Source organism: Coccinella septempunctata, chromosome 2, assembly GCF_907165205.1.
Source record: "Coccinella septempunctata chromosome 2, icCocSept1.1, whole genome shotgun sequence".
NCBI lineage: Eukaryota > Metazoa > Arthropoda > Insecta > Coleoptera > Coccinellidae > Coccinella > Coccinella septempunctata.
The window spans coordinates 8,328,775-8,347,923 of NC_058190.1; the positions used below are offsets into that span (position 1 = coordinate 8,328,775).

Genomic DNA, 19,149 nt, shown 5'->3' on the forward strand with positions numbered 1-19,149 from the left:
ATTTGAGTCGAGCCAAAGGATGCTTTGAAGATCCCAATCATCAGGATGAACAAGAATCTGTCTGTACATCTTTGTGATATCTGTAGAGAAGACAAATTTAAATTTACGCACCCACATAAGAACATCAATCACGTCGAGTTGTAGTTTCGCTCCGGTGTGCATAATATCGTTGAGAGAAATGCCAGTCGAGGTGGGGCTGGAGCCGTTGAAGACTACTCGCAGTTTCGTTGTAGAGCTGTCTGTTTTGAGAACACCATGATGAGGAAGAAAATATCTTGAGTTGACCTTTTCTGACGAGACTGGTTGCATGTGCTGGAGGAGTTCATATTCATCGAGAAATTGGTGGTAGAGCAGAGAGTAGTCAGGATCCTTGTCGAATTTCCGAATCAAGGCTTGCAGACATCGGAAGGCTCGTTGTCTGGAAGAACCTAAGACCTCAATAGATGATTTCAATGGTAATCTTACCACGTATTTCCCTGAGGAGAGCCTAGAGTGAGTGGAGACAAAGTGGTTTTCACATTCTTGCTCGTCAGAGGTGAGATGTGACGTAGACGTTGGTTGAATTTCTTCCTGTTCCCAAAACTTAGTGAGGAGATGATGAAGGTCTTCATCTTGAACAGTATGAAACATTGGAGATTGGATTGGAAGGCGTTCCTGTTCTTGACACACAGGTCCTAGGATTAGCCAGCCGAAGATTGAGAGTTGCGCGATTGGAGATGATGGAGGGCCTTTTTTCATCTGAGGAAGAACAACTGAGCCATATACATCAGCACCCAAAATGATGTCGATGGCTCTTGAGATGTGGTATTCTGGATCAGCTAACTTGAGATGCTGGAGATGTAGAGATTGCTGAAAACATGTATAGAAGGAAGGCAAATTAGAGAAAGATGATGAAAGAATGTGAGCATCAATATTTATGGTTTGATGGTCATACGTCGACTTGAGAGTGAGGGCGAGAGATCCTTGTGTCTTAGAAGTCTTTCCATGAATTCCCACAATTACAACATGCGACTTCCTTCTAGAGATGTTGAGTTTTCTGGCTAGATCTTGAGAGATGAAGGTCAGCTCGGATCCACTGTCGATGAGTAGTCGAACCGTGTGTGATCCTGTTGAGGTGATGAGATGGGCGATGGCAGTGGCGAGGAGAGTGTTGAGTCGTGGTTGAGATAGCTGAAGAAAAATAATTCAACGCTTCTTCGAACTATTTTGAAGGCTTTAGAGCTGAGTTGCTAGAACTCACCTCCCTTTGAGCAGATTTTTGAGATGTGAGAGCGTATTGTGGAAGCACTCGAGGGGGTACCGGTGGAACTTTGCAGTGTGGTTTACTGCTGAGAGGAGCATCATGTAGAAGTGTATGATGACGACTTCCACAGATTTTGCAGATCTTTGTCGTTCTGCAAGAGTGGCGATGATGTCTACCGAGGCAGTTGGAGCAGAGAATACGATGTAATACTACATCAGCCTTTTCTTGAGGTGAGCGTTTGGAGAAGCGAGGGCAATCTGCAATAAAGTGGTCGTGTCCACAATCATCGCAGGTGTAGCTGGGCATAGAAGAGACTTTTGAGATTGGAGTGTTCGAGGAGGCCGATTTGCTTGAGATGAGTGGAGGAGAAGGTTTAATTGGAGCAGTAACCTTTTGAGCGATGGTGTGCACTGTCGTGCGAGAGCGAGAAGATTCTTGAGATGACTGTCTCTGATTGGACTCAGTCCATTCTAGAGCTCTGGAGCGAGATTGGAGGAACTCCATTAACTGAGCGAAGGAGGGAAATTCGTTATTAGAGGAGATGAGAGTTTCCCAATGAGTGCGAGAGGCGTGATCCATACGATTGATGATATGGAACACCAAAAGATTGTTGTTCTGCTCTAGATCTTCACCTAGAGCTTTCAGACTTTGGAGAGGATTGACGATGCTGTCAATAAATTGACGAAGAGATGAGGCGGTAGAATTTTTCTGATTCGCCAATGAGAAGGAGAGAAGTTTTGTGTATTGAGACGAGAGGAGCAGCCTTTTATTTTCGTATTTATCCATAAGCTTCTTCCAAGCTATGGGGAACGAGACTTCCGTTAAGGGAAGACTGGAGATGGTGTCGAGAGGTTCGTGAGAGAGACATGTTCGAAGGTAATGTAACCTTTCAATGTCAGAAATTGAGGTGCTATTGATGACGAGTGATTGAAAAAGGTCTCGGAAGGCAGGCCATTTTGAGAAGTCGCCTGAGAAGGTGGGAATTGAGATGTCAGGCAATCGAGGACGAGTTTGAGAAGGCTGAGGGGCTTGAGCAGAAGTGGATGGCTGTGAATCCACAGGATTGAGTGACATATTGAGTTGTATCAATTTCGAGATGGCTGATTGGTATAGAGAGTATTCCTCGAAGAAGACTGAGGATGCGAAGTATTCGTGGTCGAGACAAGACTCAGGCCACGCTGACTCAAAATACGAGTGGGTCTTTGAGAAGTTCTTATGAAGGTCTTGCAGCTGTTCTTGAGTGTGGGACAGGTCTTGCACAGTCCATGTTGAGACGTTGGACAGCTTGGAGAAGATGTCCTTCATGAGTTGTAGTCTACTCATTTGAGTAGCGACTTTCAATTTGAGGTTGGTGGGGAGACCAGCCGAGCGAGTTTGAGGTCCCACATCAGGCTGCGAAGATGTGGAAGATCTGGATGATCGAGTAGGAGGGACCTGGAGTTGAGCGTCATCCTCTTTTGGAGATGGAGAAGATCTTCCCGACTTTTGAGACATGACCTTTTGAGAAGAATGTGATATGAATGAATAATTATTCCAACTCAACCATCCGGCCCGAAGGACCAAATGTTCAGAAATCTGGGTGTTGAGATTTTTGGCAATTACTTAAAAGTGGACTGTTACCAAATGATTGAGTTGGAGATGGTAAAATAAAATCTTTATTGTATATCAAACACGTCACATAATAAATAGACACTCGCATGAAGTAAAAATTATATACAACATCTAAACAGAGTGAACCTATTTACAAGTATTGAGAAGTTATTGAGAGAATTTGAAAGAAATGTTTCAATAAGAAAATCAACGTTGTATTTGCTTGAGAGAAAGAGCAGGTTGAGTGAATTTCATGTATCGAGTAACAAGATCAATCATTATGTATTTGATAAGAATTGAGAGAATTGAGATAGATTTGCATCAAAACGTGTTTTTGTATTTTGAGTTGCATAATAATTGAGCTTGATAGTTATGAATTGATGAGAGTGTTATCATGCAAGCACAACGTTTACAGTGATAGAGTTTACGATTTCATAAACTGTCTCGCTATCAGAAAAACAGAAGGTTGCAGTGACAACTTGAGAAGTTAGAGATATGTAATGTATTGAGACAGGTGTAATGAGACAGAATGAGAGAGAGATGATTACCAACGCTTACAGGAATAGCAAATCTATTAGAAAAGCAGAAGGTGTTTTATGAGAGTACATAAATTGAGGTGAGTTGTGTTACAAGTGTAATGTAGAGAGATGATTACCAACGCTTACAGGAATAGCAAATCTATTAGAAAAGCAGAAGGTGTTGTATGAGAGTACATAAATTGAGGTGAGTTGTGTTACAAATGCAATGTAGAGAAATGAAATATTGTAAACGTAGAAGAATTAATGAATAGTATTCATAATTGAGATGAAACAAGAAGAGCAGTTCATAACGTTAGAGAATAGAAATAAAGTATCATAAGTTTCAGGTAATAGAGACATGCAAAAGTTTATAATAAATTATACTTATTGAGTTGAAATCAGGTTGGACCTCCTCGAGCGTTATCACAAACCAGTCTGTCCAAGAGAGTTAATTGAGTGTATTCCTTTTGTTCGGAGTGCTGAGTGTAGTGAGATGGATTTCGATCTGGTCTATGAGAAGCCTTCGAAGTGTCCAACTTGAGCGTAGAGGTACCTGAAACTTAAGAGGCCTGAGAAGTCTGATCGTAAGAGGTGTAAAGATAATCTGAGGTGACATGTATACAAAATGAGAGTGAATACAACTATATAAGCTTCTAATAGAGTGGTGTGAAATGTGAACTTGGTGCTAAAATTAGAGAAATTAAAATGGGAGTGGTTGTCGAGGTGATGTGATTCACTGTGAATGAAATATCGATGCATTTTGAGAGGGTTGAAGCAGTTAGGTACATTGAGCACGTGGTTGATTGAGAGATTTGGAGAAAATTGAGAAAATATACATGCAAATAAGATAGAGAGATGTAGAGCAGAATATTGCAAATGTAATTGTGAGAAAATGCATAGCGATGGAGTGAATGTTGAGAGAAAAATTATGTAGAGTGATATTCTAACGTGACACATGCAAAAAATGATTACATTTTTTGTTGAGTGAAAAAATACTGTACCTTTTTGAGATGTTGATCGATTGATTAGTATAATATAAAATAATATTATTAGATTTGAGCTGATTGAAAAAAGTTGAGAGTGCACTAAAAATCACGTTAAGAATTTAGACCAAGTTCCAATTCACTTGAACGAACGAAGAATCTAAAGAGAATGAATAAATTGAGCAGATTCAACAGGTTCCACCGGTTTTTTTGAACAGCTGATTGACAGCGATTTAAAGGTTACGTTCACAGAAGCATGTAACGATAAACGTAGTCACTGAGTTGCTAGAGATGTCATCGAGTGGTAGAGTTAGGTTAAAAATTACTCCAATTTTTAACACCAACAAGATTCGCAATTTCAAGGATTTTGGTACTTTTTCATTTTTAATTGGAGTATATTTCAAGCAACGTGTGTTTAAAAAAAATTATCGTCAAATAGGTTATGAAATTTTGAAGGTTGATATTCTGTGGTTGAACGTGAATTAATTCATTTTCCAAAATGAAAATATATACAGGGTGAATCTTTGATTTGTACGAATATTTTAACAGTAGATTCTTGAGGCCAAAAGAAACACTTTGTCTGTAACATTTTTTCGGATTCGGCCCTGATAAAAAGATACAGCCATTTTAAGTTTTCATAACGAGCTGTGCCATCCCCGGACAATTACTTTCAGAATAACTAGCTAAATCTGTGGATCTTTTGAACAGTGTTGTATTTAGGGGTGATATCTTGTGTTCGATAAAGATTCATCATATTAATGAAAAACTATACTTCATTCACATTTATTTTAGCAGTCGGTTGGCCATGAAACAATTTACTCAAGTTTTTGTAACTAGAACGGAGTAAGGTTGGCACTCATGAAATGTCGTTAATGTCATAACGCCGTTGCCACAACTAATATCAATTTTTATTACGAAAATGCCGAAAGTGATTGAAAAAGAGACAAGGTTTCAGGAAGTGCTATTTAGACTTCAGGTCCGCTCATTCAAATAGTTTTTACCCTGATATTCTAAACTAAAATCCACAATACGTCAGACGGTAGCGAACATATTCAATGTAAGAGAATTTATATAATGTTTCATCTGAATCTAAACGACTTATATTTGAGCTGAATATTTCCACAATCAGAAAGATTGTGAATGAAGAGGATGACAAAGAATTTCCTTCTATTGGGAGACCCAAAAAAGTTGTGGCATTTGAGAATTTTATGTTTGAGTGAATTAATGCGAAATGTTTACTACAGGATTTTCGATAAATGTCATCGTAGAATAAGTTCCCGAAAATTGAATTTTCTATTTTTCATTCGACTTGTCCAATACATTGTAAATGTCTTAAGGTACCAATAAATACCTAATTATTATTATTATGATATAGCCACAAATGTGCTATTCATGTTTATTCATGTGAAATTTTTGTTCAAAGGTGAAGTTCATCTTGACTTGAAACTTCCTTTAATTCCTTTTACTTATATTGATGCAAGATGATTTTTGTTGAGAAATTTAACATTCTTGTAATAATCTGTTAATTCCTTCGGGAGATACCCATTCCCAACCACTGCATCATATATGCCTTTCATCTTCGAGTTAATATTTTTGAAATCTACAACTGACGTAACGTATTCAAACTTTAACCAAAGAAGATAACGAACATTGACTCTCCTCAAGCTATTGCATATTATGATTTTATACTGATCTCTTGTATTTTCAATGCAAATACATAACTGGATTTGATATGCCTTCAATCAGTTTGTACAAACATCAATTAAAATACGTAATAACAGAAACTTTTACGTAGAACAGTCAACATAGCGTTGATTTAAAACCCAAAAATGTTTTGACAAGCTTCATAATCCCACATTTTCGTACTATACAGAGTGAAATGTGTCAAATTTCCATGGCCAACGGAGTGCTGAGATAAAAGTAAATGAAGTATATATTCCAATATTCATTTCATTCGATGAAACCGTTTGTGATATAGAACGAAAAATAACAATTTTGGTTTTTAAACAGCCTGTATCTTAAACCGAGCCGATTCGGAGAAATGGTGAGGGAAAAAAGTGTTTCTTTTGACCCCAAAAATCCACTGTTAAAATATTTGTACGAGTCAAAGACTCACCCTGTATCTCGCCCTGTATAATAGTTATGCCAATCTGCACTTGTGTGACGTGGCGTGTGGAGATACCAAAGGGAGCCGAGTATTTTCGTTGACCTATTGAGCATTTTTTTTTATTTTCTTGGTAATAATAAATTCAATCAACTCAACGGGGTAAAGAGTGCAACTACGCGACGTCATTCTGAGTTCGTCGAAAATCAAATAAATATGGGGAAACCATCATATTGTCGTGTTAGTTCGAGACGCAATGAAAAGTTCTCACCATGTACGGTGTCACTGGTTAATCAAGAAATTTCAAGATCTTGAAGGAGATCTGCAAGAATTCTTGTTTTGTCAACCCCTACTAAAAACATCCACACCCTGTGTATTTTAACTGAGATACTGAACCCGGTAGGTATTAGCAAAGTCGAAAATGATATCAGTTTCCCCCTTCTTGAACTGATGCACTCAATTAGTAGGAGAATATGAACAAATAATGACTGGTCAGAGAATATTTATGCCTCGAAATATCCCCATAAAAACATCTTCCATATAATTTTTCATATTTCGTCGGCAGTTCCTTCAAGGCATTTTCTTATAATTAGGTGCGAGGAATAGGGGTAGTCTCTCAGAGTATTCCGTCTACGGTTAAGGGATAAAGTATGTGTTAATATTGACAGTAATAACCCTGCATTAGTTTCAATTAGAACTCATTGAGCGTTCGGACTCTACGACTGTTATTAAATTATTATCACTCTTCTGGTGTTTGAGCGTATGACAGGGCCTCGATGGGTGCCTTGAAAAGTTTATCTTGCGGCATAAGTTAACCAGCTTGTTTACACGAGAGTGTCAAAGCTCAGATAACAGATTATCGCGGATTTCACGTCGTTTTTATTTATCTGGGATTGAAATTCTGTTAGTTCTTTGTTTATCCTACACCGAGAGTAAATAAGGCCCAGCTTGTCAACGCGTTTCCTGGAAAACCGATGGTACGAGAAATTGCTGCAAATTGAGACCCAATCGGCAGTGCTTCGAAATGAGAAAATACACAAATATCTTTTTATTACAATCGACTTTCGGTGTTGTTCTCCAGCGAACCAAAAGAGAGGAGTTGAATCATTATTTCTGTCGTGAATAACGATGAAAGCATACATATTCATATCCTTATTGAATAATTGTCTAGAATGAATAATTTGAAACTAATCTAGAAATTCTTAACTGCTCCAAACTCTTTGTTTCAGTATTTTCGTTCATTGTTGTTTTACACAGCACGTAAATATTTCAAACTCCAAATTTCTACGATTTGCAGATTCCAAAATGCGAATTAAATTAAATCCAGGTAAAATTTCTGTTGAGGAGAGGATAATTGTATGCCTTATTTTTGAAGAAAACTTTATTTATTTAATCAGACTGCAAAAACACGACTGCTCGACTAGTTTCGGTGAGTTAACACATCACCATCTTCGGGAGCCAAGTAACAAGACGAGATGCAGCAGTCTTGTCATAGCTGTCTAACTGGGCAGAAAAATCGACCGTCATACATATTTGTCAACATATAAAATATAACAGATATAAAACTAAAATTCAAGTCAAAAACTTTGAAAATTTAAAAAAGGATTTTCAAGTGAAATGAACATATAAACAAAACAAAACAATAAAGCTACAGCACGCAGGTACACTGCCGTCAAGACAGCTGACAGACGTGTTTTTGCAGTCTGATTAAATAAATGAAGTTCTCACCAAAAATAAGGCATACAATTATCCTCTCCTCATTAAAATGGTTAACGCCAAAGGGTTTAAAGAAGTTAAAATTTATGTTGCTTTTCGGCAATTTGTATATTATATACAAGAGAAATTTTGACGGCAAAATTTCATCTCTAGTGGTATTAAATATAATGATAAACCTGTTAACTATAGCAAAAAATAAAAGGATTTATTCAAAAACTTCTATAACATAATTTGAGTTTCATCAAAATACAAATTTGTATTCTCTTCGTAGTTTTGATGGAATTTGAATATTTAAAAGAGTATAATACTGTTGAGTGGATGAAAAATTATTTTTGTTTGTTTTTTTTTGTAAATTTGAGTAGTACTATTTGTTGGTAGGTCCTACCTCGGATACTATAAAAGGTGAATATTTGACTCGTACAAATATTTCAACAGTGGATTCTTTAGGTCAAAAGAAACAATTTTTTTCCATACCATTTTTTCGGATTCGGCCCTTATAAAAAGATATAGCCCTTTTAAGTTTCCATAATGAGCTTTGCCACCCCTGGAAAAACAAAATTATCTTCAGAATAACTAGGTGAATCTGTGACACTACACATATAGGAATCTTTTAAACCGAGCAGTATTCAGCCAAAGTAGGTACCCAATTTTTCAAATTTCACATAGAGTTTTTAATTTTTGAACATCAAATAACTCGAAAACGGCGCAGCATACGAGAAAATATGAAGAATACTTTCATTTCACAAGACGTTCAAATATTCATAAGGTAGCATCCAACTTAGTTGCAAGAGTTGGGTTCTTTGAATTTTTGTTATTTTTAAATACGTAATGGACTTAATGAGAAAACTGGAAGACGTGGGTGATATCTTCTGTTCGAAAAAGATTAATCAAATGAATGAAAAACTATAATCTGGAATTCATTTCATTCGATAAAACCGTTTGTAAGATTAACCTAAAAATAACATTTTCATATGGTTTTTCAACAACCTTTATTTTTTAAACCGAGCCTATTCGGAAAAAATTGTTTTTTTTTTTTCATCTCAAGAATCTACTGTTGAAATATTTGTACGAGTTAAAGGCTCACCCTGTATATGTGAAGAATAAACTAGTGAAGAATGAACTCGTGTAAATTTCATAGCTTTTTCCATATAAACATCGTTGGGGTGTTCAATCAGAAATGAATCCTTGAAACTGGGTGGGTGATAGCTGCTCAAATGAATAGAATTTAGGCATAACCCACAAATGACTATCTTGTTCAACAAGTGGGGGTTGAGAGATGTCTAGAAATAAAGGTCATTGTGTATATAAGCGATCGAAAAGGGTTCAGAAGCTTATTCGATAAGTGCAGTACCGATAGCCTATCTCCTTTCAAATGAAATCCCAATTCTGTTCGAGAACACTTCAAGATTGTTGTTGTAAATTCTCGTCCTCTAGAATAATCTGTCATAATATGGGTAGCAACGTCTCGAAGGTTTCATGTCGTAGACACTCAGACACATTATTCGGAAATTTTTATCAGATTGCCCTTTTTCAGCGTATCTTTCGCTTTCGTTCAATATGCTGAACCCAGATAAATGACGCTTACTTTGTCTTCTGGAAAATGTGAGTCATTCTGAAAAAATTTCGAATGTTTTGAAAATTCAAGTAGTTATTTACTGTACTGATACTGATACAGCGTGAACAATAATTTTAGAATTAAAACTCTGGTAAACATCTCTCCCTGAATAACTCTAATAACAATGCTTCCCTCTGGACGTTATCAAAAGTGCAACGAGAATTCCTTTTGCCTGAATGGTTTAGATCGAGAGTAGATTGTAGGACTTCCGGCGTGGGTCCTTCCGCCCACCGTACGGGGGCAATACCGAAGTACCAGGACGTGATTTGGGTACCGCAAAACCTGCCAAGAAGTGTGCTATGACCCCTGAATGCTGATATGACTGAGGTAGTGTCTGATTACAGGATGTTTCTGTAGGCGCAGTCTGAAATCATCCTATACGCCCGAAATATGCATGATGATTTAAAACACGGAATGATTTCCAAATGAACTGTTATACAGGGTTGAGATTGTACATGGAACTAAGAGGACCATATTTATGAACGATGACGCATGACGCATCTGATACCTGATTCTTTGTTACTACTGTTCTTTCTGTTTTAACCGTAAATTCCTTCGACTTCTTCAAAAACCGATTATCATCAATATTTCAATACGATCTTTCCAACTTAAATGCTCGGTTTCACAAAGCTTGATAGGGTAATCAACACCTAATTGCTTGTTCTTCAATGTATTAAGGAGTTAAAAACTTTCAGCTGTCTCATTTTGGAAATAGAGGTACTGTCGAATCGTTGATCGAGCAATCGATGTCATTTAATTTGCCAGCAGTAACATACTAATTTATTTCTTACTACATTGTATTTATACAAAGGATTATCTGAAAACACGTGTTTACATTTTTATTCATATTAGTGAAGAGTTAATAAATTTACCTATACTTCAACTGTTAAGTCAGTCAATTTCTAGTTTTCTCAAATTATTTCCAATGAAGTCAGTCTGTATCTTTGCGAATTAGGAATAACAAGTCATTTCAAAATTTGTGAAAATATAGGTATGGTGAATCCCCTTCAACTCAAATAAGTATTTTTGGTGAAACTGGAAGTAACAAAAAAATGACATAATATAATATTATTATCGCTGCAAATTTCACAGAAATTTTCTGAAAACCCCCCGAAAGAAAATATTTGTTTTTAGTGGCCGAAAAAGATAGTTGATAGTTGTTTTTAATACACACGAAAAATTTGAAAATAGGTCCGTTTTCCTTGAGAAAATTCTCAGATACCTTGACTAAACTCAGAGATCAGCAAATCAGCAGAATATTGTAGAATATTTTCTTTTCTTCCACATGAAAAGTGGCCCTTTATGCCTTCATTATTTAGCTCCTTTCCCAACTTATATTTTGATATTTGTAGTGTTCGATTCGAAAAAGTTGTTAGCAGCCCTTCAAAATTATATTTTCTTTATGAATGTGAATTATGTAAATTTTTTGAGAACTGTGAATTGATGTCGACTATCTTTTATATTTTCTATTGAGATTTATATATTTTATATTCAATGTGAATTATTAAAGCAGTTTTGCCTTTGAATTTTGCAGTCCTTCCCTCAGATATTCATTTACTTCAATTCAATCTTGTGCTTTCATTAACCAGCACTATTTATACAGCAGAACAAGTACCTAACTGGAAATGAAACCAGTGAAACAAAAAGAGGGTTTTTGTTGTGAATATGCTCGGACTGATCGATCAGTAGGTATTTCATATTCCGCTCTTTTCCATGAAGGAAAATGTTACACAGCGTGTCCTAAGTTTGAGATATGACATCATCTATAATTGTTTTGAATAGAAATGCTAATTCCTTATGGCAGTTCTTGAAGAGTATGCCAAATATAAAATCCTTATACCTTGTCGTTATAAAGTCACTGTAACAAAAATCACTTGATTCGAAAATCTTTCGAAGAATTCAATGAAATAATTCTTGGAGTTCAAAAATGGACTGTCAAATAAAAATGTTAAATGAAAAGAATAAAATTAATACCGATTGGCTACAGACAAGAGCACAAAATGTAGAGGTTTTTTCATCAAGAGAGAAGTTTCCTGATTCACCTACATCAAAGTACGATGAATATCCTCGCTAATAATCTTCGATCGATACTTTACTATTCTCCTCCATTATTTTATTTAACTTTTTTGTTCGACTTCTCCATTTTATAATTGGTTGATGTTTGTTGAATATCTTTCAAGGACAAGGCATAGAAATTAGACATTTGGTGCGCATATGTAACTTGATATTTCTTTTAAGAATGTCATGAAAAACTATGATTGCCATTTGAAAAAAGTATCGTTGATGCCATATCTCAGATTTTGGACATGCTGCATAACATTTTCTTACATCGGAAAGAGCCCATTTTAAAAAACTATTCGACTGCTCTTAGTATATTAAAAACAGAAAAACTGTCTTTGATTTACTGAATTTATTATAAGTCCGAGACTCGCACTGTAAACTACAACACTCTTTACACAATGGGCGCAGATATGTACAAAATAGAATATACAGGGTGAGTCTTTGACTCGTACACTAGATTCTTGAGGTCAAAAGAAACACCTTCTTCCTATACCATTTTTTCCGATTCGGCCTTGATAAAAAGATAGAGCCATTTTAAATTTTCATAATGAGCTGTGCCACAGCTGGAAAAACAAAATTACCTCTTTGCGTTACATTTTTCAAAAAGAGGTACTCTCAAAGGCAACTGTTGATAAAAATGCATAACTTGTACCCTCAATATCGAACAAATTAAAATCAGTCGTAGCGACACATGCAAGAGGCGATAAGGAGCGGTTAAAATTCTAAAATCTCCAACTTCTTATCAGTTTCTCCGCAAATAACCACAGTAGCTCCTTCCACCCCGGCCTCCCCGCGAATGATTAAAATTCTAATTAAGTCGACTTCACATGATCTGAATTTTTATCGCACATCCGGTGCCGAGTTGGGAAAAACTGAGGATAGATTAGAAAAACGTTTGCGCATAGCTGATTTAAGATAGAAAGAAATTCTAAATTGTATGAAATCTGGGTTGGATAAAATTTGAGATATACGCCTACTTTTTCTAATGGTTTTCTGAGAGGGGGTAGTTCTCTACTTCGATTACTTTTTCCAAAATGGCGAGGAATGGCCCAAAGTTGAGAAGTAAAATGTAGTTCTAAAGTTTTCCTTGGAAATATCTCTTTCCCGTGAAAACGGGTTGGTCCTAGAAGTAGCCGTCATGTGACCATGCGGTCTCGGGTAGATTTTATTTCTTTCCTAAATTTTTTCTTCAACCTGCCATATCTCGTGAAATATTCGTTGAATGGCTATGCTGTAAGGAGCATTTTTCATCAGGAATAAATGGCGCAGAAAAAGGGGACATTCATTTTTATATTGAGTTGAGACGGTACGAGAATCATCACTCAAAACCTCTTAAATCAAAACGGCCATCTGAAATTTGATGTTTCTGCAAATGGCCCTCGAATTAATATTTTAACCAGTCTTAGGGACTTAGTAACACATTTGAAACACAGATGGCGCTCGCATCACTTTAGTCGTTTCGTTTCCCATCCTCCTACTCTATAATCTTTACCCCTGAATATATGAAATGTTGTGTGTTTGGTAGTAAAATTTGACTTGTTCGATAATTTTTTCTACAGAAGTAGATATGGGTGTATTCTGGTGGTTACTTTTTACTCACTCGGTACAATAATTATTTTCATACGGAAACGGGTTGTTTGAACATGAAACGCAATCACTTGGATAAATTTGACTTTTTTTCATTTGTCCACTGATCGATTTTACCACGGCTCGTCAGAACGCCCCACAACAACCCCTCCGCGCTGCTTAAAACTCATAATTTATTGAAGGACCGACGAGCTCGCGTCATCCGTAGACTTTAATCAATTGACCATTGTTGTTTAACCCGGTCGTGTGATTATTTTTTTCGGCCAGTCGACATGAAATCATTGAATCATTCTTCGCCGAGCGTTATACATAGTGACAGTAAAATTGCCGGTCGGGAATGATTTATACATTACGGTTATGTTATTCAAACGGGCGCAATGGAGTTTCTTGAATAATAAAATAGTGGAACGCGGCTCCCATAAAATATGTTTTATCGATAAACATCCGATTCGAAAACCCAAAGTTAGTACTGCCTGTAATTAATCGGTTTCTGTTCGAGCTCATTTCTATAAACTGGCCATAAGGCCGCTTTAATTGGCCATTCGTGATGCGGTTTAAAACGTTGCCTCCATTCATATATCGCGATTTCATGGTATCGATTTTTATTATCGGCCAGAATGTGTTTTTTCAAACTTGACTTCAGTACGACAGATAGATGAGTTAACTATACAGGTTTATTCTTTTCCTTATCCAAAATTATACAGCGATAATTTCATTGAGTTAATTTTCAATGTGTTTTCAATATTTTTCTTAGTATCTACCTTTTTCAATTTTTGGATTTTCCATCGAATTTCAATGTCATTTTGATCATATTTCGAAGTTTTCAAGAGATATTTTAGCTTTCAGATTATTCGGGATGACCAGACAGATGGTCATAGCCATCTTTTCCTTCAATGATAGATGGAAAAAAAATCGATAAGAGTTTTCATCAAAAACTTCCCTATTCAATTTGGACCCATGTTTTTCATCCAATTATAATTCAGTTCTTAAAAACAAATGCATTATGTTCTATTAACTACATATTCGCGTAAAATTAACCATTTTCGAAATCTTATCTCTGTGATGAGAGTTGTGAAAAAATACACAAACGGAAAAATTTCTAGGAGATTTTCAATACGCTGTAACTTGAAAAAAAAATCTTTGTATATTTATATAAAAAAGAAATCGTTGCTCTAAGTGTCTAGTTTTTAGGTCTGAACTTCAAATAAAACTTTTTCTACTTTTTACACTCAATCTAATCTGACAAAAAAATGAATTTTTAAAAAAATTTTTGGTTTTATGCTACGGAATTTTTTTCGGCTTAATCATAATATGAATCGGATAACACGTATATTCAGCTTCAATTCTGTTTTTTTAAAACATCGATACGATAATTTGTCTTTTAGATATTGGACTTTGAAAGAAAAAAGATCATTTTGTCTTCAATAATCGATATTTCAACAACCAATGACCGCACAGAATGTTGAAGGTGGTTCCCAAATACTTGAATGAATTCTCTACAACGATAAGACATTGATTTTTGAAAAAAAAATTTTACATTCTTGACATGATCTTGAAAAATCAATAGAAAAAGGGATTTTGTAGGTTTTTTGAAAATTAATCGCTTAATCGAAAATATTGGGGAATCAAGTGTGCCTTTCACAGTTTGATATACAGGGTGATTTTTTTAAGTGTTTCATTAGAAGTTTTCGAGGAAGGAATTGTAATACAGATTCAAGATTTTGGATTTTCGTTTTAGAGAACATGAACTTTAATTGCAAAATATTTTCAAGCGGAATCTACTTCCGGTTTCACCGGAAACGAATGTAACTTCGTTATTTCAAATGCAACACCCTGTATATTTTTACATATTCGAATTCTTCGTTTAATTTTACACTGATTTGATGTATGATATGTGCAACCACTCAAGCGGTTTTTGAATTATAACCTGATTATCAAATTTTTTGAAAAAAAGGTTGTCACAGATTAGTGTCCATATCTTCAAAATCCCTCATTATAAGAATTTCTTTTTGCGAAAGTAGAACAAAAGAAAGTACGCTGATACTGTTTCTTGTATAACTTATGAGGAAATAGTATACATTATTATTCACCGTAAATGAAGAACATATTTAATACATCACTGTTACTGTAATTCTGATTTTGCATAGTGCCCGATTAATCAAACAAGTATAAATGACAGTTCTCAAAAATGCATAATAAATGAACAGACATAGCCTTCTTGAAAATTTCTATCCTAATAAATCTATGGTTAGACTAAGAAACCTTGATTTATTCCCGAAATTCGAATTTTATTCAATTACGGCGAAATTACTGATTTTAGAGGCATGGAATGTTGGGGACACTCTAAGTAGTTTTTGACGGCAATCGATTGGAATTACAAAATTATAGGGATGCGATTTGAAAAAAGTGAGATTTCATATATTTATCGAGGCTCAGTTTGGGGCCCTTTTTCAGACACCCTGTATAATATTTCCTCATAAGTTATACAAGAAACAGTATCAGCGTACTTTCTTTTGTTCTTCTTTCGCAAAAAGAAATTCTTATAATGAGGGATTTTGAAGATATGGACACTAATCTGTGACAACCTTTTTTTCAAAAAATTTGATAATCAGGTTATAATTCAAAAACCGCTTGAGTGGTTGCACATATCATACATCAAATCAGTGTAAAATTAAACGAAGAATTCGAATATGTAAAAATATACAGGGTGTTGCATTTGAAATAACGAAGTTACATTCGTTTCCGGTGAAACCGGAAGTAGATTCCGCTTGAAAATATTTTGCAATTAAAGTTCATGTTCTCTAAAACGAAAATCCAAAATCTTGAATCTGTATTACAATTCCTTCCTCGAAAACTTCTAGTGAAACACTTAAAAAAATCACCCTGTATAGGTACCCACAAAAATCAGTTCAATCCAGTCAGCCTATTTTTGTTTTACTCCATCACAATTTCGAAAAAATTGCATTTTCGTTCCTACTGAGAAGCTTATAATCCTAACAAAATGAAAAAAAAATAGGCTTTTTGTACATTTTTATCCCGAACATTGTTCAAATTTACGAGGAGTTTACGACATTTATAAAGGCCATTTTCGAAAAAACATTGAAATATCAATTTTGCGGTTTTCAGTTAAATACAACATTTTCTCCGATTTTTCAACAAACATTGTTTCTCACAAAACGGCAAACTAATAAATATCCTCACTAATTTTCGCTTGATACGATGCTACTCTCCTTACATGTTTTCATTTCATTTTTAAACTGCCTGAATTATTTAATTTTTCGAGTAGAATAATTTTAAAACAACAAGGTATGAAATTTAATATTTTTACCCATGTGTAACTTGCTATAGGTACCTTTCAAGAATAGTCATACAAAATTTGGATTGCATTCGAAAAAAAATCGATGAAATCATATATCAAATTTGGGACACGCTGTATAATATTTTCCTACGTCAAAAAGAGCGCAATTCAAAATACTTATCGTTCTGTACGAGCAAATCAACAACGAAAAAACTGTTTTTGCTTTACAGAATTTATTCCATGTAAGTGACTCCCACTGTATAATATAAGGAATGCTTTTAACATTTCCACGCATATTCGGTGTGCATTACAGTTCAAATTCCGCTTTCCTATGGTAATTTTTATGTTATTTTTTGTCACATGAATTTCGCATGGGCTCAAAATAAATCCTGCAGTCATTCACTCGGCCGCTATTGCATTTTAATATTTCAATTAGTCGGAATTTTATGACTGTACGGATTTATCGGCGCTTGTTGTTGCATCGAAAACAAAGAAAATCGTAAACCCGCGAAAGTGCCCCCCACATTTCTGAGGTGACTGAAATGGCCCCATATTCTGGTAGAAAATACACATTTTATAGCTTCGGTATAACGAATTTGAGAATCGGACTCATGCGTCGAAATTGAACTAAATTCTCTTTCGTTCTCAAACAATTCGCTGTTAAGCTCTCATTTTTATCGCCGGTTTTAACTAGCTATCATATTCGATATTTTTTGTGCTTGGAAATGTCTGGGTAAGTCTGTGAAGGTTTTGTATTAATCTATTTCAAATACTAACTGTTGGGCATGGAAAAAATAATTTTTTATGAACCTATGAGCACATATAAGCACATTTTGATGGTTATTATTCAAGTGGATAATCCAAGTGAAAAATAGCCACAGTGAGCAAACAGAGTAGTGTACTTCATTATAAGTATGAATGTGGAAAAATTATTTATAAAATATTCATTTCAATATCTCTTTTGAAATTTCAATATTCTATAGCAAAATCTATATTAGCCTCTGTGTGTGGTGTGATCATGAAGTTTGGTAATGAATTAGTGGCTCAGGCTCATCAAATCACAAATTGAAATTTTGATTCATAAATCTAACCTTGAAAAGTAATGTTCAATACTACTTAGTGCAAACCTTGAACTAGCGCCCTCTATGAGAGTCAGATATAAAAACTAATTCATGGGATGTATCTGCTTCCAAAACATATTCGTATAAAATTTCATTACAATGTTGCCTGTAGTTTCGGCAAAATTGTAAATAATGTGTATACATTTTTTCTTCAATGTCCTTTATCTTGAATACGGATGGCGTTACGAATATTTTTTACTAATCATACCTCAATTATTCTTCGGTTTTCTACCTATTTCATAGACAGGATTGCCTTTTTTTGAAACACCCTTTTTAATGAAAAAGCGGTCAGTTTTTTGAGTTTGTGGGTTTGTAGGAAAAAAATCTCTGGAACTACCAAACTGATTTTGAAAATTCTTCCACCACTAAAAAGCTTCATTATTCCTGAGTGACATATTTGCTATATCTGCTGCTTGTGATGAATGTTATATTTGTGAAATTCTCTTAAGTTTTTGTTTGTCTCTACATAACTTCGGATCCAAATATCCGATTTTGATGAGGATTTCACTGAAGTGGAGATAATATATTCGGGAACACTTCAGTGTAAAAAAAGGAAGTAATGGCAAGAAAAATCGATTTTTTGCAAACAACCCGTGAAGGAAGCCGTTGATTTCAGGCTTTCATGAATGACGCTGAGTAAACTAAAGGATATAAGGGAAAATGATCACCAACAATTATATAGAGCACTATAACAAATTTTAACATTTTAATTCACTCCAAAATAATGTTCCATCCGAAGAGAGCTTTCGTCTGGTTTGGAATGAATTAATATGAAGATAAATGTAACCCATTTATTGATTTATTCCTGATGAAAAATGTTGTTCACAAAATGATTTTTTAATGAATATTTCGCAAGATATGGGAGGTTGAAGGAATGCAAAATTGACCTTATACGTCATTGTCACGTGACAGTTTCGAGGCCCAACCGATTTTCACCGTTCTTTGACTTTTGGAAAAAGGAATCTCCAAGGAAGGCTTTAGACTAAGTTTTACTCTTCCAGAAAAATAGACAGAGTAAAGAAAATTCGTCGAAAATAGGTCGGGCACTGGTAGTTTTTGATAGACAATCAGTGAATAATGGCTCGTTATTAACGAGTGATTTATTTGTGTTATAATGGTCAAGGAAACATATGGGATATAATCACTTTTAATCGTGAATGATGGTTATTTGTGCAACCAGTTGGGGAAAGCATTATTTTTCGTAATGAGCGAAGCGAGTTGCACAATAGAACGCGAAATACGAAAAATAGTGTTTCCCAAACTGTTTCACATAATTTTTTTTCTAATTTTGAATAAGATGTTGCTGTGAATTC

At 35.1% G+C, this 19,149-nt stretch overlaps 1 protein-coding gene across 4 annotated transcripts in view; it reads left to right on the forward strand.

Annotated features, from left to right (window-relative positions):
• Nucleotides 1–19,149, forward strand: part of LOC123306577 (ETS-like protein pointed) — a 292,945-nt gene that overhangs the window by 238,318 nt on the left and 35,478 nt on the right. The gene's annotated exons all lie outside the window — the stretch shown is intronic.